This window comes from Primulina tabacum, chromosome 18 (genome assembly GCF_025594145.1).
Source record: "Primulina tabacum isolate GXHZ01 chromosome 18, ASM2559414v2, whole genome shotgun sequence".
In the NCBI taxonomy this organism is placed as follows: domain Eukaryota; kingdom Viridiplantae; phylum Streptophyta; class Magnoliopsida; order Lamiales; family Gesneriaceae; genus Primulina; species Primulina tabacum.
The window spans coordinates 25799314-25805963 of NC_134567.1; positions in this window are offsets into that span (position 1 = coordinate 25799314).

Genomic DNA, 6650 nt, shown 5'->3' on the forward strand with positions numbered 1-6650 from the left:
CTACGACAACTTATAACTTATGGTTAGTTATTGAACATGTGAGATCAATTATAACATATATCATTATATCCGTACGGAAAACTGTTATATATATTTTTTAGAAAAAACTATCGATCGATATTAACTTCATGCCGGTTATTATTTGTGATAACCGAAGCTATTACTTGCTCTCGACTCGATTCATAAAAATATTCAATTGCAGTTCATCATACATGCCAAGATCTAAAATTTGAATCTGCTAATGAAATAGTAAGTGGGAAAGGACAGATGAGCAGGAGGTCAACAATACGCACGGCAGTTATTAAATTTGGGAAATTAAAGGGCCCTTTTAGATAAGTTGGTGAAATATTAAAGACATGAATTAAATTGGAGGTACAACAATTCATTGGTCAAGGTACAAGTTTTTGGGTATTCAAAATATTCGGATACAATTTAAGGAGTACGTAGCTGTAAATAGAACACGCCGAACCACCTGATATAGAAAGTGTATTTGGGTTCAGAATCCATGTGAATTGCTTCGGTTTTTGAGCAAATTATTTGTTACATTATCATATGACATCAATCATCCATCCTTCAAATAATAGAGTTGGTCCAATCGTCAATATTTAAGAGACAACTGGTTTATCACTATATCAAAATTATGGATGTTAATCAAACCGTAAATTTATTTTTTATATTAATATTTCGTAAATATCATTCTTATCTTTTTCTTACCGCAAATTTTTCTCCAATAAATATATTATTACCTGTTTAGATTCTCCCTTCACTCTTTTACGATCCACCTAAGCCAGCTAGATCAAACGATGCAACGTTATAAGCTTGATGCACGAGAACTTCTAAAAGATTACCTATATAATATTATTCTCAATCATACGATTAACCTAATAATATTTTTAAATTTTTCTTGGGAATCAATTGGTAATTATATTTCACCATGAATTATATATTCAAAATTTTAAAAGTATTCAAATGTATATACATACATATATATTGTTGGGTTGTAATAATTGTTTTTGTTACGAGAGCATTCCGAACATAATGTTTTGGGTGTTGTACTCTTTAAAATATTTGAATTATCCCATCAACACAAGTCATAACATTTTGGTAAAGCTGCAATCGATCAATCTTACAATTTGTATCAGAGTCCCGATCACAAGTTCAATTATATGAATTTAAATATTGCAATTATTGAGGTGTGATTGCAATAATTACCCCTGAATCATGATGTTTGACTAGCAGCACGATTTAAAATATTTGAGTTGTTGCGCCTTCATTAGATATAACTTTTAGTAAAACGATAAGCACTCGCTCTACCTTTAAAATTTTAATTAGTAATATAATCAAATTTAAATTCATGCATATATGAAACAACGAGCAATATGAAATTAAAGTTATAAGTATTTTTTCATGATTTTGTTGTTGAAAAGGTGTATAATTTCTATCCAAATAATTAAAAACACCACAATTAATTAGTATAAAAAATGTTTCTTAATAATATAATAAATTAGATGTCGAGTATCTTTTTTTTTTTTAATGACGAACTGATTTATGATCCATTTAGCTTCTATACATAAAATTAGATTTTCGTATGCAGCTTGTGACGTCACACACCGGATGTATTACTTCACATCTAAAATCCAGCCATTAGACATTAAATAAGAGTTGAAGAAACAGATAAAAAATGACCAAGCACCTGCAACAGATGCGCTATTCCAGCTTTAGGTTTACTGTATTTGTTTTTTCTTGGCAAATAATTCACTTTTCATTGATTTTTTGGTTTTAAAATAATTGAATCCAAAGCTATTAATCCCAGGCAAAATAATTTTGAATAATTTAAACGGATGAAACGATATTTTGATGTTATTTATTCTTCCTAGCATCTCTCTTGATTGGATCTGTATGACGGTTTCCCAGCTATTCTCTCTTTGATAGAATCGTCGGCACTACATTCCGCCAAAAAACATCGTGATTTTATCAAAAGTTATAACTTATGTGATGTAGTAGCACATAACTTTATACTTAGTGAGTGATATATACGAGGGACCACACCTATTTGATGTCAATGGATCGGGATATCAGATTCATAAGTCTGGGTAAGAACGTGTCTTATTGTTGATATTATCTTTTGATGTTGTCTCCGATCATACACGATACAACATAGACCTTTTATCCTTCCTTGATGATGTTGATGTTTTCACGACTGAAACCGTTCTCACACATTAATTAAGATCATATGTCTCCATACAATATCTTTTACAGTTCACTCAATCAACCATATCATACAATAATACAAGACGTTTAACACAAACTACTACAAGAACTTTCCGGAAATTCACCTATCTTGTATTAAAATTATACATAGCTACTGTTAATTTTTTTTTTTTTAAAAGGACAATTAATTGACGCCAAACAATCGATCGATATTCACAATCTCTAGCAATTATTCTTCACTGATTATAACAATTTTAGAATAAAAAATGTGATTAGACCAATATTAACCGATGATGCTCGAAAATTGGGGGTAGAAAGGGTAACAAACCCGAGCTTTGGACATATCCCATAGTTTCTTATAATTAATACCAGGATTTCACCGTTAAATCTGGATTCTTACAACCGAGTCCTTGCATACATACAATCAACATATCTTGTGAATGGACGTCAGAAAAAGTTTCTGACTATCCACTATGACGCTCAAGTAAGTGATGAGCTTACATGAATAAAACTCTATAAAAATATCGGCACGTCAGAATCTGTGTCTGTAACGATCATGAGACGTTAGGCTGAACCAACATGGGCCTAAGCCCATACCCATGCACCACTACTGATCATGGGTCGTTAGGATGGTCCAGGCCCATGCACCACCACTCGTAGAATGTCCCACTCCTGGAAAGTGGTTTATTTCGTCTCCCCCAACACTTGAACTCAGGACCTCCAGGCATAAGTATCTAGATTCTTAAAGTGTGAGTACCAGTTGAGCTAACTGAAACGTACTGTATTCGACGACTATCCTCACTATACCAAAACAAGTCTTTCCAGCGTGCTTATGTCCTCACTCACACGCACTCTAGGAAACTTCCCAGGGGGTCACCCATCCCAAAATTGTCCCAAGTCAAGCACGCTTAACTTTAGAGTTCTTATGTGATGAACTATCGAAAAGAAGATGCACCTTCTTTATATGAGTAGTACATATCAAATCTTTTAAGCCCTCTTCAACTGTACAGTCCATTCCATTGAACAGTCTCGTAATCCCTCTCATTCCGGTGTGGGATCGGTTCATTCATGTTCCCTCCACCTAGAACCTGCCAGGAGCCGCTCATTGTCCGTGCAACTTCATGGCACCGGCGATCACCCCCCGCCCTCTTTGGCCCCGGGCCTCACAGTGTCGTGGAAGAAAAAATCATCCTCGTTTAATCAGTACATCATAATTTATCCCGGGAACGTTTACATAAAACCTTCTTATTTTATTTGTTTACATATAATGATCTATGTGTTAAATTTTTATAATTCTTGCAAACAATTTTTTTTTACCAAAATGTCAGCACGATTTGAAACGTCGCAATTAACCCAATAATTGATTAATTAAGATACATTCACTAGTATATATGTTTGGAATGAATAATGAGATCATTAAAATATGACGTAGCTATCTGGGGCATGGATCTCCCAACTGGGATGTTCCTCGACTCCGAGACATGAATATTCAAATTGTGTGCTACTTTTAATAGGTTCGTATTCACATGGGAAGTCTGAAATGGAATTAGGTGCATCGAATTTCAAGATAATTGATTCAAAAAAATTCAAAAAATTAAATAATATACACATGACATACACCCACTCTCAATAAAATTACATTAAAACCCACTTAAAAAAGAATAGTTCTCTTGTGTGATGGTCTCACGAATCTTTATCTCTAAGACGGGTCAATTTTACCGATATTCACAATAAAAAGTAATAATTTTCATGGATGACCCAAATAAGAGATCCGTCTTACAAAATATGACCCGTGAAAACGTCTCACACAAGTTTTTGTCCTTAAAAAAACTACCCAGACTTCGAACTTTTGATTTATATTGAGTAAATAAGTCTAAATTTAACATAAATTATTTAAATGCTTTATAATGAAAAATAAAACGTAGATTTATGAAAAATAAGTTAAATAACACGTGCACTCCGTATATACACAACACACGTATATACGCACATACACACTATATTATAAAGATTTTTTTTCACTCTTTGGTATGATACATTTTCAAATGGTGACACTAATTATATGTCATGAAACAAACTGAATTTCAGATGATCATGCTACTTTTACTTGAAAAAAAAAAAACTCACAAATTATCCATAGAAATAAAAATTACTTTGTTTAAACAAATCAAATACATTTAATATAATTGTTCGTAATTTTATATAAATCCAACTCTAGAAATAATTATTCGAAAAAACAAATTGCACAAGCACATAACACTTGTATACGATTCTATTATATAGATAATGGTAACAGTTAATTCAAAACTCTTAGTATCATACAATAGTTTAACCGCGAACAGAATCGATCATCGCTCCCAACCATATATGTATTGACCCTTGTTTGAAATGTGAATACCGCAAGAATTGCCATCAAGACATACGTACCAACAAGAGGCGCAAATTTATTCTGTTAATAAATGTTTTTTATTTTATTAAAAAAAACATGCAAATTTATGTAAAAATGAATGAATTTATGAAATCCTAAATCCTGTATTTGTCGTTTTTAATTAAATAAAATAAAATAAAAAAATGGACAGAACCACATGAAGAAACAACATTCTTGAAGGGATGAAAACCGAGTCACATGGGCTAGCTCATGCATCCTTTAATATAATTGGATAATGGTCATCCCACTGGACATTGCTCTTATCGTTTTATTGTTCCCTCTCATTATAATTCCAATACTGTCGCGTCATTTTTTTGTTCTTTTTCCATTCAATTTCCGCCATGTCTCTATTATCCTTATCTGTCTATAAACTTTGTGGGCGAAATTAACACATGTTATGACATTTGTTCATGCGTCGTGTCATTTGACGGATGTACGAAACGTATAGATGTAGCTAAATATATATATATATTCCTCGATTTAAGAATATTCGGCACGTAAAAACTATCCGGCAGGTAATTAGTTAATACTTCAACAAATCAAACAAGTAAATTTATGGGTTGTTATCTATCACACTAGGTTATAAAGCAAAGTGAGTTAGAGGTGTGGTGTCTGAAATAGACATTCTAACGCTCGAACAAATATTTTTCTGACTTAATCTTTGAAAACATTGTTATAATGTATAGCAAAAATAGATTGTACTTTGAATAACGAGCGCCTTCGTCTATTTATGAGATTTTTGGAGAGATTTGATCTCATGTTGCCGTGAGAACATGTTACACCGATGATTGATACATCAATTGGTCATGGTTATATATAATATAATATATATATATATATATATATATATTGTATCTTGTATTATAGTTTTCATGAATGACTTATGCCCACTTGATAGAGCATGATGCAAGGTTCACGAGACTTTGACCACACGAAGCTAGACATGTGAGTAAATTATAGTTTACGCTTAAATCCATAGATATATATCATTATAAGAATTATATTGGAAGAGTTCATCTAAATAATAATAATCATAATAAAAGTAACATATATCTTCGGGAATATTCTTATTCTTATAATTAAAATATAAATGTGCTTCAATCGATGAATTTGATTTGAAAGAACATAATTGATTAGGAGAATATATATCCAATGATATTAAATTTGACTAAAATTAAAATCTACTGCAATTACTATTGAAATGTTGAACTTGATGTAGAGTGAATTTTAAATTCATCCAACTGTCCAAATACAAGCCTAAATCGATCTGAGATTAAATATATTATATTTTGTAATAGTTATTTACATTAAATTTTATTCCAAATTTTCTACTTTACCAAAAATGTATTGTTCTGTCTTCGAAAATAGCATGTTGAAAGTTTTTAATGTTGGGCCACTAATTTTTTGGAGGTCCATCTTTGGGCCTGAGCTGTCCCGCCAATTCTTGGTTCCTTCGCTTGTTAGGAAATCAGGCTCTACTGGAGCGGGCCTATCTAATATTTTTCCAATCGGGTTTATTTTTTTGTTAAAGCCCAATTTAAAAATTTTAAGTTTTGAAAATAACAAGGCCCAAATACAACATGCACAAATATTTGGAACATATATTTTGAGATATAAACTCCTTTGTTGTATTCTAGACTCTATCGAAGAAGTTGCCATGTAATCAAGAAACCTAAACTTAAATGAGTAGTGAAATTGCAGTTTTGTTAATGCTATCCATATAAGTAGTACTCTTACCTATTCAACACATGATATGTGTGCTCAATGGATAAATCATGACCGCTCATTTAACTATAATGTATGAATGAGCGACCATGATTCATCAATCAACACACGTATCATGTGCTACGTGGATGAGTACATTATACATGTGATCACCAAGTGAAATTCCTATCATGAATATGAAATTTTGTTCAATTTCCATAGATATATCGAACGATTTTGAGGTTCTGGTTCCAATAAAAGGTGATACTAGAACTGAAGTAAAAACTTGTGTGAGACGGTCTCAAGG